This window comes from Protopterus annectens, chromosome 5.part0, assembly GCF_019279795.1.
Source record: "Protopterus annectens isolate FY-2018-M chromosome 5.part0, PAN1.0, whole genome shotgun sequence".
In the NCBI taxonomy this organism is placed as follows: domain Eukaryota; kingdom Metazoa; phylum Chordata; order Ceratodontiformes; family Protopteridae; genus Protopterus; species Protopterus annectens.
The window spans coordinates 21612214-21628031 of NC_056735.1; the positions used below are offsets into that span (position 1 = coordinate 21612214).

At 36.3% G+C, this 15818-nt stretch overlaps 1 protein-coding gene and 1 non-coding gene across 2 annotated transcripts in view; one reads left to right on the forward strand and one right to left on the reverse strand.

Moving 5' to 3' along the window:
• LOC122802006 overlaps positions 1–15818 on the reverse strand; it is a 216607-nt gene that overhangs the window by 100527 nt on the left and 100262 nt on the right. The gene's annotated exons all lie outside the window — the stretch shown is intronic.
• Positions 1716–1787, forward strand: TRNAG-UCC. The gene has a single exon. It is a non-coding gene; the product is annotated as a tRNA-Gly (tRNA).

Consider the following 15818-nt stretch of genomic DNA (forward strand, 5'->3'; position numbering starts at 1 on the left):
TTTGGGCATGCCTTCTGCCTCTTCTCCTCCTTCGGCCAACAGTAGCCAAATTTCCGCCAGCACCCTGTTGGCCACCAGTACTGGTTGTTAACCCGGGCACCGACTGATCCAGTATGAATTTCTGTACTGTTTTCTGCATGTCTGATTTGGCAAAATTTTACACCAGATGCCCTTCCTGATGCAACCCTTCCCATTTATCCGGGCTTGGGACCGGCACAAAGAAATGCACTGGCTTGTGTATCCACAGTGGCTGGGTTTGCAAATACATTGCATTCCAGGTAATCATTTATCTGACATTCAAGGACCAGACAGATTGTGGAGTTGTCATTACATTACAAAAAATCATGACAGTTGAGAGGTATGTTTGTGTGCATTAAGTAGACAGGACAGCATGTATTAGTTGGCAGGCATGGGAGTAGCACTCAAACGCTGTGGTGGCAGGGGACATGTGCACTTAATATAACAACTGATTGCAGTGACATTAGAATACACATGCATTGAATACAGCCCTACAGCAGTTATTTGAACACATTACTCATCAAACTACAATCCTGCTTTACACTTTGTTGTTATTGCTCCTTAGAATCTATGAATTATACACATGATATCTGCCCAGAATGTGGGCTACCTTACCCATATACATTTTTTCCTGGAACTGGGGAATAGAGAGCATTATTTGACTAAAAGTAGCCTAAAGACAGCCCTGAACCATATGGTGGGTTGTGGAATACATTTATCAAGCAATTACTTTTGCATTCTTTATTAATTTCATTTTTACAGTTCACTCCAGTGACATTAGCACACGCACGCAATGAATACAAACAGCCCTACTGCAGTTATTTGCTACGTATCAAACCACAATCCTGCTTTACACTTTATTTTTATTGCACCTATCACCCCAGCACTAGTTGCCTACCTGTGTAAGCACAGAAAGGAAATCTTCACTGATGTATGGGGATTCTCATACAGGGTGATGTGGGGCGTAATGATTAGTCATTATACAGTGGAAAAAAGGGGGCTGATAGTTTAGAAGTACAGGGGAAAGCACACAGAAAAAAGACAGCCTCTGACTTGTCTTTTAAATGACCAGAATGAAGTAAATGTTCACTTGGCACATTTGGGAGTATAAAGGCATGATGGCATTTTCAACTCAAAGTGGTGATAACGTCATCTAACAGTGTTGTGCAGAATAGGCACACTACAAAAAATGAGATTAGATGGAAAAACTCACACATGCTAATACTACGAGCTAGTTATGATTCACTTTCACTATTCCAGCTAAACTAAGGTAATCACAAAAGGATGTAGGGGTTGTGGGCTATCGAGACAACGTAGTGTTAGAAAGCTCACTGAGGAGTGTTGAAGAGGAGGGGTATACATAAAATAGCGTGGTACAATTCCAGTGCAAGAATTGCACTAACAGCTATCTGGGCTAAATTCATCCTTTAAGATTTTGGAAGCCACAATCTTAGTGTGCAACCTCCACATTTTTCACCAGGATGATCACCATAAAAAGTATACATGGTTTCTTATAATAGACTGGGACAAAAAGATTGCACTTGAGCAGTCTCCAAAATAGTTATAACATCTGAATTTTCAAAGTTAAACTTAGCTTATTGTTGGTCTATTTTTTGCCCAAGCTACATAGATATAGACTTACATTTTTAAGATGGACATTCTTGCCTGAGAATGGGACTGCTGGGCTGGGCTTTGTAGCATTGGTGGTATAGTGGTGAGCATAGCTGCCTTCCAAGCAGTTGACCCGAGTTCGATTCCTGGCCAATGCAAGAAATCTGTACTTTGGAAGTGGGGGGGATGGCAGAATGGTTAAGGTGTCTGCCTTGCAGACACAAGGTATGGGGTTTGATTCTCACATGGGGTAATTGGATAGGCTTAAAATGGCCCGCAAGGGCAATTAGCCTAGTACCAAAGCAATCTATGTATCCAGATGGCGAGCTGTCCTGGAGAAGTACAGCTTCATGTCCTCAGCTGGTCATATTCTTTTTTTTGGGAAACTCTTCAAGCATACAGTATTTAATGGGAGTATGATCTCAGATTTGAATCACCTTGTTTTAGTTAAGAGCTTCTTGTTAGAAGGGCATCTAGCAAAATGACACTTCTGACATCCCGTGAGATGCTGAATTCCAACTGCCAAAGATGCACAGTCAGTGTAGCAGCATTTCTGTTTGCTGACTAGTTCATATACAATATCTCACTGTGTGACTGAGAGGAACTATTGCCTAAAATCATGGTGGCAGTAGAAAGTCCCAAGGAGCTATCCTAGGGTGATGGGGAATGGGCATGTAGTAGAGAGAAGGTGATGGAGGAATTAACTGTATGGACAGCACCCCAGTAACAATATATCTCAAACAAATTAAGAATGCCATAACAGATAACACAGGAATGGCAGTTTGCATTGAGGTGGACATCCTCTTAGCATATGAAATCTGGACAATATCACAAATAATGGAGGGACAAAGGCCCCAAAATAGGGTCAAATTTTAAATATTACTTTTACAAAACATAGAAAATTGTTAGAATAAAAGTTGCTGTTATTAGCTTTCATTTTCTGAAGACTATGATGTCTGAATTTGGCAGAAAATCAAAAATGTTATGAGGGATAGACCAATAATATGAGGCAGTAATCTGGACATTCTATTAAAAGTTGAACAATTGGGAGGTATGTTTAGTACAGTTCAAGGAAACCAATTATAATTAGAAAGATCTGTGCTCAAGACAGCAACAAAAGGGATTTAATATCAGAATATAGATATGTAAATCTAAACAGGCTAAAATTGCAATTGGTATAGACAGAGGCAAAGCTTATGATTTACTGAAATGTTTATTGCTAAACCTTTTACTAGAAAAATGGATTTAAGGGTTAACTTTGTTAATCTTTTTCAAAGAATGTGTACCGATTCTTTCTCAGTCCAACTGGCCCATGTTTATCAGTGCAGTTCCAATACACAGAGGACCTGAACAAGGATACCAGATATCTCTTCTTACTTAGTCTAGTGACTGAACCATTTGTCCAGGCCATGAAAGATAATACATAAATTCTAGGATTTTCCAATTAAAGTCATCAACGGTTAACATTTTCTTCATTTGTAGATGACATGTTAGCTTTGCCTTATTACACAGAAAAGTGTCATCTTTACTGGTTTACTTTGTATTTCTTCACAGATACTGACATGTTGTGGAGCACCTTCAGCTCATCTGAATGCAAGATTTTGACTGACACACAGTAATATATTTGGGTATGTAGACAAGTAAAATATGTAGGTAGTGTGGTACAATTAATTTGTTAAGCTACTATTATCCATATATACAATTAAGTTTAGCATTGCCACTGCTGCATATAATACTTGATCAAAGATAATGCATAATTAAAATGACAATCTTAACCTAAAATAAGTTTCATGTTATAAACCACCTCATTTGGCTCACTACCCTCAAGTCTTGTGGAAATTAAGTCAAAATTTAACCTTTCATGCAATATTAAATGTAGATTTATGAATAATCTTGAGAAGATATGCATTGCCATCAAATAAAAGATTATCCAACATTAAATTAAGCAAACCAAGCAGAAATTCACAATGCCACTGTACTCTTTATATTAGCCCTGTTATTCACAATGCAGTATCCTATAACAAAAGTCAGTAATAAATCATTTTAAGAAGCTTATGTTCTATACTCTGTCATTGTGTTACTGGATTTTTATTACTATTTCCAATATGTCTTATTTTCCCCTAAGAATTACATCTTCTCACAATGATGTCAAAATGACTAAATAACATACCATTCACCTCAAAGTAAACCTATCAGGAAAACAAGCTCCAACCTTAAGACTGTCGCTGTGTTCAGCAGTTAAGGTAATACATTTTGTCTGTTATTCAAAGCATTCAAGAATAACCCAGATGTACAGTCTTGGAAATGTTGATAATAATAACAAGGACCCCTAGCGAGCAAATACCATTCAAGCAACTGCAATTCAGTCATATAATCTCCCGAGGGACATTAAACAAGTCCTGGAAACAAGTTTTAGAAATGTATTAAAGACAAATCATCTGAGATATGTAATTTAGAAATGCATTAAAGAGAAATCATCTGAGATATGTAATTTAGAAATGCATTAAAGACAAATCATCTGAGATATGTAATTTAGAAATGCATTAAAGACAAATCATCTGAGATATGTAATTAACTGCACAATTAAAAACAATCTAGACCCATTTCCAACACACACACACTCACACACACACACACACACACACACACACACACACACACACACACACACACACACACACACATGCGCACGTGCTCGCGCATACACAAGCATAAACTATCCTCAGTTATTGGAGGATGATCTCATGGTAATTTTTATATAGATATTTTCATCTTCCCGTCTCTAAGGAATGACCATGTATGTGTTTTTCTCAATCAAAAGGCACCCAGGCTCACATTTGTTCTGAATGCCTGCCTCCCTTCATTTGCTGCTTACAAATCCACCACCTTATATAAATGCCCTGAATGAGTAATTTATTCCTAAGTAAGCAATTTGTTTTTTCAAAGGTCCATTCCCTCTCTATACCACAAAGCAGCTTTCTTTTTCATGGACATTACTAGGCTATGAGTATTACCAGACAACTGAAATCAATAAATGTCTCCAGAATGGATGAATGGTTAACAGTACATAACATTTATACAAAAGAATTTACTAAACTAAATTTAAGACATGGTATTAAATTAATAAACTTTAGCTTTTGGCTGAAACTCAGTATGTTATTATACAATTACACCAAAACTGAATTAAAAGCCTGTAAATGAAGTGTACATATTACGAGAGACAGGTGAAAGATATCTGCCTTGAAGATGAGAGGCTCATTTTCCCAGAGTTCCCATCAGCACGACACCCTCGCTACAATTAGAGAGGGTCCTGAATTAATCCTGCTCCATCCTTGCAGATAAGTGATTTATTCCATTGTTTCGCCCTCCAGTTAACTGTTTTAGAGTAGTACTGCTTTATTTTTGCTTTATTGTTGATTTTGTACTTTAAATCATTTTAGCGATCGCTAATACTTGAAATTGCCTTGTCCAGGTAGTTTGTTTAAGTTGTTTTCTGGTGGCATTATACTCTCAATCTTTTTTGTGTTTTCACATTAAGAGGATTGGGTTATTCCATCTAGTGGCAGTAGGCAGTGATCTGGACTACCTGAGTTGGGAAACGCAACAAAGCTCTAAGTACAGTCATTTTATTGGCCAAAGGACTTAGAAGCCAGTTTCCTGTGTTTTAAGTGCCTGTATAAATTTAGTTTGTTTGCACACCACTGGTCATTGTTCCATGGTGGTTAGCAGTGCCCTGTATTGGCACAAACACCTAGAAACCAAATTTTCCCTATAAAACTACCTCTGAGACTGTACCAGGAACTCTGTGAGTATAGAGGAATTGTTTTGCATGTTGTGCAGCACAAAGCAGCTTGTCTATGAATTCAGGAGCACTGCCCCTTAAATTTAGTATTATATAGCCTAGTCTTTAGCCCCCAAAGTACCCTTAGTCAGCCCCCTATTAACCCCTCATGCACCACACCCTGTAGCTCACCCAATAAAGGACCTGACATCATGGATATGTACTTTCCCAATTTCTCTGCAGCTACTTGGTGGATATCGGTATATTCAGAAAATGTAACAATTGTATAATGTTCACTGACAAACATTTAATCCTAAAAAAAAAATAAATACAGTGTGTGAGAGATGTATCTACACAATGTCTCTGGAGGCAAAACTCTGGTGTACAAACAGTCATAATAGCAATCTGGTTTCAGAAACACACACAGTACAACCACCACATATAGTACTCACCCCACGCATAGACCTACTTATGGTGAGACACAAAAATGAACATGACACCTCCCAGACATTTCACCTGCTAAAATTAACCTCAGCAAATCCCAAAGCACTCAACAGAAACACCACCTAAATCTCCACATCCAGCCACATCCAGTGTTGCCTCAACTACTAATCCCATAGCATGTTGATAACCCACTCATCAGGCTGAACAAGGAGAAAATAATGGTCATTTGCTCATTAGGGTCAGCAAGTTATGTATGGATTTAAGTTATTGCACCACACATACCGGTATGATTCAATCATAATCCATGTAGGTGTATATGACCTGAGACATATCCTCCCCTCGACTATATGACAAGAAATATTATGGAGCTCTCAGACTATGAATCAAAGGCTGGTATGTGCCTAGAACTGAACAGCATTCTACCTTCACCAAGGATGATGCCACAATACAAACAACAGATGACTGACTTTAACAATTCACTTAGTTTTTGGTGTCATTCTTGGGGGGGGGGGTCAAATATTTGTCATTGTGGGAGGACATGATTATCAAACTATGTTGCTTTGCCAGGATGGTTTGCACCTGTCCCTTCTAGGCATTTGAATGTTGGCTAAAACCTTTTCAGGCAATGCAATATTGACAAAGCTTCTAACATTGCAAAATCTATCCAAGGATATCTAAAGATGTTCCTGCTCAATGCCAGGAGTCGAAACAAGAAACTGCACTCCCTCCAAACTCTCCTCACCTTGGAGAATGTGGGCATCTGTGCAATTACTGAGACATGGTTTAAAGCTGCAGAGAATACCCCAGCAGTAGAAATGCATTAAAGACAAATCATCTGAGATATGTAATTTAGAAATGCATTAAAGACAAATCATCTGAGATATGTAATTTAGAAATGCATTAAAGACAAATCATCTGAGATATGTAATTTAGAAATGCATTAAAGACAAATCATCTGAGATATGTAATTTAGAAATGCATTAAAGACAAATCATCTGAGATATGTAATTTAGAAATGCATTAAAGACAAATCATCTGAGATATGTAATTTAGAAATGCATTAAAGACAAATCATCTGAGATATGTAATTTAGAAATGCATTAAAGACAAATCATCTGAGATATGTAATTTAGAAATGCATTAAAGACAAATCATCTGAGATATGTAATTTAGAAATGCATTAAAGACAAATCATCTGAGATATGTAATTTAGAAATGCATTAAAGACAAATCATCTGAGATATGTAATTTAGAAATGCATTAAAGACAAATCATCTGAGATATGTAATTTAGAAATGTATTAAAGACAAATCATCTGAGATATGTAATTTAGAAATGCATTAAAGACAAATCATCTGAGATATGTAATTTAGAAATGCATTAAAGACAAATCATCTGAGATATGTAATTTAGAAATGCATTAAAGACAAATCATCTGAGATATGTAATTTAGAAATGCATTAAAGACAAATCATCTGAGATATGTAATTTAGAAATGCATTAAAGACAAATCATCTGAGATATGTAATTTAGAAATGCATTAAAGACAAATCATCTGAGATATGTAATTTAGAAATGCATTAAAGACAAATCATCTGAGATATGTAATTTAGAAATGCATTAAAGACAAATCATCTGAGATATGTAATTTAGAAATGCATTAAAGACAAATCATCTGAGATATGTAATTTAGAAATGTATTAAAGACAAATCATCTGAGATATGTAATTTAGAAATGCATTAAAGACAAATCATCTGAGATATGTAATTTAGAAATGCATTAAAGACAAATCATCTGAGATATGTAATTTAGAAATGCATTAAAGACAAATCATCTGAGATATGTAATTTAGAAATGCATTAAAGACAAATCATCTGAGATATGTAATTTAGAAATGCATTAAAGACAAATCATCTGAGATATGTAATTTAGAAATGCATTAAAGACAAATCATCTGAGATATGTAATTTAGAAATGCATTAAAGACAAATCATCTGAGATATGTAATTTAGAAATGCATTAAAGACAAATCATCTGAGATATGTAATTTAGAAATGCATTAAAGACAAATCATCTGAGATATGTAATTTAGAAATGCATTAAAGACAAATCATCTGAGATATGTAATTTAGAAATGCATTAAAGACAAATCATCTGAGATATGTAATTTAGAAATGCATTAAAGACAAATCATCTGAGATATGTAATTTAGAAATGCATTAAAGACAAATCATCTGAGATATGTAATTTAGAAATGCATTAAAGACAAATCATCTGAGATATGTAATTTAGAAATGCATTAAAGACAAATCATCTGAGATATGTAATTTAGAAATGCATTAAAGACAAATCATCTGAGATATGTAATTTAGAAATGCATTAAAGACAAATCATCTGAGATATGTAATTTAGAAATGCATTAAAGACAAATCATCTGAGATATGTAATTTAGAAATGCATTAAAGACAAATCATCTGAGATATGTAATTTAGAAATGCATTAAAGACAAATCATCTGAGATATGTAATTTAGAAATGCATTAAAGACAAATCATCTGAGATATGTAATTTAGAAATGCATTAAAGACAAATCATCTGAGATATGTAATTTAGAAATGCATTAAAGACAAATCATCTGAGATATGTAATTTAGAAATGCATTAAAGACAAATCATCTGAGATATGTAATTTAGAAATGCATTAAAGACAAATCATCTGAGATATGTAATTTAGAAATGCATTAAAGACAAATCATCTGAGATATGCAATTTAGAAATGCATTAAAGACAAATCATCTGAGATATGTAATTTAGAAATGCATTAAAGACAAATCATATGAGATATGTAATTTAGAAATGCATTAAAGACAAATCATCTGAGATATGTAATTTAGAAATGCATTAAAGACAAATCATCTGAGATATGTAATTTAGAAATGCATTAAAGACAAATCATCTGAGATATGTAATTTAGAAATGCATTAAAGACAAATCATCTGAGATATGTAATTTAGAAATGCATTAAAGACAAATCATCTGAGATATGTAATTTAGAAATGCATTAAAGACAAATCATCTGAGATATGTAATTTAGAAATGCATTAAAGACAAATCATCTGAGATATGTAATTTAGAAATGCATTAAAGACAAATCATCTGAGATATGTAATTTAGAAATGCATTAAAGACAAATCATCTGAGATATGTAATTTAGAAATGCATTAAAGACAAATCATCTGAGATATGTAATTTAGAAATGCATTAAAGACAAATCATCTGAGATATGTAATTTAGAAATGCATTAAAGACAAATCATCTGAGATATGTAATTTAGAAATGCATTAAAGACAAATCATCTGAGATATGTAATTTAGAAATGCATTAAAGACAAATCATCTGAGATATGTAATTTAGAAATGCATTAAAGACAAATCATCTGAGATATGTAATTTAGAAATGCATTAAAGACAAATCATCTGAGATATGTAATTTAGAAATGCATTAAAGACAAATCATCTGAGATATGTAATTTAGAAATGCATTAAAGACAAATCATCTGAGATATGTAATTTAGAAATGCATTAAAGACAAATCATCTGAGACATGTAATTTAGAAATGCATTAAAGACAAATCATCTGAGATATGTAATTTAGAAATGCATTAAAGACAAATCATCTGAGATATGTAATTTAGAAATGCATTAAATACAAATCATCTGAGATATGTAATTAACTGCACAATTAAAAACAATCTAGACCCATTTCCAACACACACACTCACACACACACACACACACACACACACATGCGCACATGCTCGCGCATACACAACCATAAACTATCCTCAGTTATTGGAGGATGTTCTCATGGTAATTTTTATATAGATATTTTCATCTTCCCATCTCTAAGGAATGACCATGTATGTGTTTTTCTCAATCAAAAGGCACCCAAGCTCACATTTGTTCTGAATGCCTGCCTCCCTTCATTTGCTGCTTACAAATCCACCACCTTATATAAATGCCCTGAATGAGTAATTTATTCCTGAGTAAGCAATTTGTTTTTTCAAAGGTCCATTCCCTCTCTATACCACAAAGCAGCTTTCTTTTTCATGGACATTACTAGGCTATGAGTATTACCAGACAACTGAAATCAATAAATCTCTCCAGAATGGATGAATGGTTAACAGTACATACTTATACAAAAGAATTTACTAAACTAAATTTAAGACATGGTATTAAATTAATAACCTTTAGGTTTTGGCTGAAACTCAGTATGTTATTATACAATTACACCAAAACTGAATTAAAAGCCTGTAAATGAAGTGTACATATTACGAGAGACAGGTGAAAGATATCTGCCTTGAAGATGAGAGGCTCATTTTCCCAGAGTTCCCATCAGCACGCCACCCTCACTACAATTAGAGAGGGTCCTGAATTAATCCTGCTCCATCCTTGCAGATAAGTGATTTATTCCATTGTTTCGCCCTCCAGTTAACTGTTTTAGAGTAGTACTGCTTTATTTTTGCTTTATTGTTGATTTTGTACTTTAAATCATTTTAGCGATCGTTAATACTTGAAATTGCCTTGTCCAGGTAGTTTGTTTAAGTTGTTTTCTGGTGGCGTTATACTCTCAATCTTTTTTGTGTTTTCACATTAAGAGGATTGGGTTATTCCATCTAGTGGCAGTAGGCAGTGATCTGGACTACATGCGTTGGGAAATGCAACAAAGCTCTAAGTACAGTCATTGTATTGGCCAAAGGACTTAGAAGCCAGTTTCCTGTGTTTTAAGTGCCTGTATAAATTTAGCTTGTTTGCACACCACTGGTCATTGTTCCATGGTGGTTAGCAGTGCCCTGTATTGGCACAGACACCTAGAAACCAATTTTTTTAATATAAAACTACCTCTGAGACTGTACCAGGAATTGTGAGTATAGAGGAATTGTTTTGCATGTTGTGCAGCACAAAGCAGCTTGCCTATGAATTCAGGAGCACTGCCCCTTAAATTTAGTATTATATAGCCTAGTCTTTAGCCCCCAAAGTACCCTTAGTCAGCCCCCTATTAACCCCTCATGCACCACACCCTGTAGTTCACCCAATAAAGGACCTGACATCATGGATATGTACTTTCCCAATTTCTCTGCAACTACTTGGTGGATATCGGTATATTCAGAAAATGTAACAATTATATAATGTTCACTGACAAACATTTAATCCTAAAAAAAAAAAACAAATACAGTCTGTGAGAGATGTATCTACACAATGTCTCTGGAGGCAAAACTCTAGTGTACAAACAGTCATAATAGCAATCTGGTTTCAGAAACACACACAATACAACCACCACATATAATACTCACCCCACGCATAGACCTACTTATGGTGAGACACAAAAATGAACATGACACCTCCCAGACATTTCACCTGCTAAAATTAACCTCAGCAAATCCCAAAGCACTCAACAGAAACACCACCTAAATCTCCACATACAGCCACATCCAGTGTTGCCTCAACTACTAATCCCATAGCATGTTGATAACCCACTCATCAGGCTGAACAAGAAGAAAATAATGGTCATTTGCTCATTAGGGCCAGCCAAGTTATGTATGGATTTAAGTTACTGCACCACACGTACCGGTATGATTCAATCATAATCCATGTAGGTGTAAATGACCTGAGACATATCCTCCCCTCGACTATACGACAAGAAATATTATGGAGCTCTCAGACTATGAGAAAAAGGCTGGTATGTGCCTAGAACTGAACAGCATTCTACCTTCACCAAGGATGATGCCACAATACAAACAAAAGATGACTCACTTTAACAATTCACTTAGTTTTTGGTGTCATTCTTGGGGGGGGGGGTCAAATATTTGTCATTGTGGGAGGACATGGTTATCAAACTATGTCGCTTTGCCAGGATGGTTTGCACCTGTCCCTTCTAGGCATTTGAATGTTGGCTAAAACCTTTTCAGGCAATGCAATATTGACAAACCTTCTAACATTGCAAAATCTATCCAAGGATATCTAAAGATGTTCCTGCTCAATGCCAGGAGTCTAAACAAGAAACTGCACTCCCTCCAAACTCTCCTCACCTTGGAGAATGTGGGCATCTGTGCAATTACTGAGACATGGTTTAAAGCTGCACAGAGTACCCCAGCAGTGCAAAGCTTCACTGCCTTCCACACATTAAGAATGGCAACTGCACAGACTGGAACTAAAGGTGGAGTTGCTTCAGTCTACATCATTAACAATCACGCCTCTTGGCTGGTTAAACAGGATGATGCACTGGAGTTTCTCCACATCGAGATTACCACAAAGTCCCATAGCATATCATAGCAAGCTATATATCACCCTATATGTCCCATGAATCCCATAGCTTATACTTTGACCTATTTGTGGAACTCCCCACTTAACTAAATACCATACTCATGGGGGACATTAATTATCCCTGTATAAAACTGGAATCCTTCATGACCCCAAATTTACAGGCATAGAGATTCCTAGACTTTGTGAATGCAAACTCCCTGGGCAGTTAGTGCATATGCCTACTAGAGATATAAATATGTCGGACCTGGTATTCACATATATAGAAGGCCTCTCCCCCCATGTCGTGTCACCTCTGGTAAGGTCAGATCACAAAGCAGCCTCCTTCAAAGCAAGAATCAATTCAGTAACTCCAGCAAACCCTGCAACAGGCAGAAACTACTCCAAGGCAAATTTAAGCTCCTCCAAACTCAGATAACACAGCAATCTATGCGAAATTATTCACAGGATCTCTGTACAACCATGTCAATGATTGCCTACAGACTGTTGTGCCTACCAGAAGTAAGCCCAAAACTAACTCAAAAAACAAATCACACTAGTGGAATTCAAAATTAAGTAGGTCGTACTAAACAGCAACAAAAACAACAAAAAGTCATAGCTAACATTTGGAAGACTAACATCAAAAATGATAAAAACTCTCATCAAATGGAATAGACAACTAAGAGAACTAATTAAGTACAACAAAGCAAATGGTGAGGTAAAAATAGCATCCCAGGCCAAGAACAATCATAAGATCTTCTTCTTTAGCTGTGTCTAAAACCTCATAGGCAGCATGCAACAGTGTGAAGAACTGATAGTAAATGGAGCCATGTTCACAGAACCAGGAGATATAGCAAATCTTCTGGCTGACAAATTCATCTCCACCTTTACCTCCGTCTCACCCCCAGCTGCCCCAGGAAATACCAGGTAACATCAGTAGGGAGCAGGACTTTGGTGCTGTCTCTAAGGCCAATAATACAGCTTCATTGGGCCATGGCAATATCCCAGGATGTCTTCTAAATAGCCTGAAATATGGCCTATCAGTGACGCTTGAATTACTGTTCAACCGTAGCCTCTGCACGGGCTTTGTGCCATGTAAATTGTAGACAACTGTCATCACTCTGCAAAAGGGAGGACCATCCACAGATTTCAGGAACTACAATGACATTAGTCTGACTAGTCTCATATGCAAAGCCATGAAAAGAATTATCATATTAACAATGACATAGAAAACCTTCAGACACCGGACCCAACCCAGGTTGGTTTTGCCAAAGGCAGATCATGCGTACTGAACCTGGCAGACTACTTTGAGAATATCACCAAGGCAATGGATAAATGCAAAATGGTGAATGCTGCCTACCTTTATCTAGCTGAGACATTTGATAAAAAACTCCACCCAGGCATTGTAAACAAACTCACAGTATTAGACATAAACCCTTATGTAAAGTGCTGGAGAGCCAGCTGGCTCACAGACAGAACCCAGAAAGTTACGGTTAGAGAGACCACCTACTTAAAGAGGCTGGTTACCTCTGGAGTTCCCCAGGGCTCTGTGCCTAGTCCTTTCCTCTTTGTCATCTATTTTTTGGAAGTCAAGACCAATGTCAAGGGTCTCTGGCTTACCAATTAACAGATGATTGCAAGCTAGGAGCAGTCATAGAATCCACCAGGATACTAACAAGTTACAAGAAGGTCTAACACAGGCAAATGACTATTGCCAAGAAATGCATAATAGCACCTTTTGGGAAGCTGGCCACCCAAGGAAACTGCCTCATTGATAAAACACTCCTAAAAGTAGACATAGCAGTCAGGGATTTGGGGACTCATGAAAACAGTAAACTGGGTTTCAACAAACGTGTTTAAGGCAGTAAGAAATTCATTCTATGTCACTCAACTTATAAGTAAGAATCTGTCATCTAGTTCTAGGGAAGTTATTATACCACCATACTCAGCTTTCAACAGAGCCATCATTGAGTGTAACGCCCCATTCTGTATGTACCTGACCAGGTACATACAACAACTGGAATGTCCACAGAGGTTCCTCACAAAAGGAATACAGGGTGTAAACATGATAACCTATGCTGATCACCTCAAAGAGATATTTCTATACTCTGTTTCTTGAAGACTGCTGACAGGTGATTAAACACCTATGCAGATCACCTCAAAGAGCTATTTCTATACTCTGTTTCCTAAAGACTGCTGACAGATGATTTATGAGTGGCATTCAAGGCATTCTTGGATCCCGCTCTGATGGATCATTTGCATATCCACAAAATAAACAGCACAAGAACTACTAGATCTAAGGATTTAAACGTTCCTTACGACTTAAATAGGAGACATTGGAAAGGCAGGTGTGTATCTCACAGAATCAGAATTCTTTGGAATCAGCTCCTATCCATGTGAAGCAGAGCTGGACCAGTGGATGGGAAACTGGAAATTCAACCCTTGTCTGACACCTATGTCTCTGATGGGCAGATGCAGCCATTAAATCATGATCCAACTAACATGCACTATTTTAAATAACCTCTAAAGCATAATAACTCATGTTACAAATTTGGGTTGCACAGCTAGGCTTAGAAAGGCTCCAGTGATCGCTAGCCTAGTATATACCTGTGAAGTTATGAACCTATACCTTCTTCATACTGAGGCATATATACTCTTGGAATGCACTAGTTTTCATTTATCATTTGATAAACATGAAACATTTTTCTTGTTTTTTTTTCCCACCTGATTCAATGCTGTTTGGAGCCAGTCAGTTATACCGAAGCTGTAAGTTAGAACAGGAAGATCAAATTGATTTATAGCATGGATGTTATTACTACATGTAATGGCATTTTTCTGTGTTAGCTTTAGTCTTCTGAATTATCCCTTACTAAGCTTTGGTCTCATTTGCTCATGTTTTGTTGCTGATCCTTAATGTATTCTCACATATTTCTACATTTCCTCTTGTTCAAGTTCCTTTATATCAAAGTCCTGATAAAGCTGATATTTCTCGGCGCTGCAGCGTTCCTGTTATAAATGTTAATGTTGCACATTATTCTATCATCTGAGAAAGTTCTAACCATTTGTAGTTGTACTTTCACATCTTTATCTGATTAAATATGCAATTTTAAATCATCCAATAAAGTAGATGCGATATCTTTAAACAAGGTTGATTTCTGAAAATATAGCGTTAATCATAGCCTAATCTATAATCTATAAGTAAGCAGATCAATGGGTTAAGAGCAACACAAAACAGCAGTGGATACAAACAGTCACCCTGGAATATCCTCCTTAGATTTTTTTTTTATCCCTTAAATAATAATTTGCCCTTTGTCATGGCCCAGCTACAAAGTAGGTTTGCCACTGTCTCATAGTCACTGCAGTAATCTATCAATGCCATTCTTAGCTTCTTCTCCTTTTCACAGCTCTTTGTTATTCCTTCGTTTAATAATAGATGTTCTTTTGTTCCATATGACTTCTTTTTATGACCTTTTTGTTCTATTTGTCATGACTAAATTTTTTTTCTAGATGGCTATAAACTTGCATTAACTCCAGTATATAATTGGTATATTGTTAGGAAGCAGGTTCATAGGTTGGTACTAGGCTATCAGCCTAGCCATAACAATTCCCTGGATATTTCTTCCCACAGTATTTACTTCCTTGGACCCCTGTCTAGCAGGGTGACTG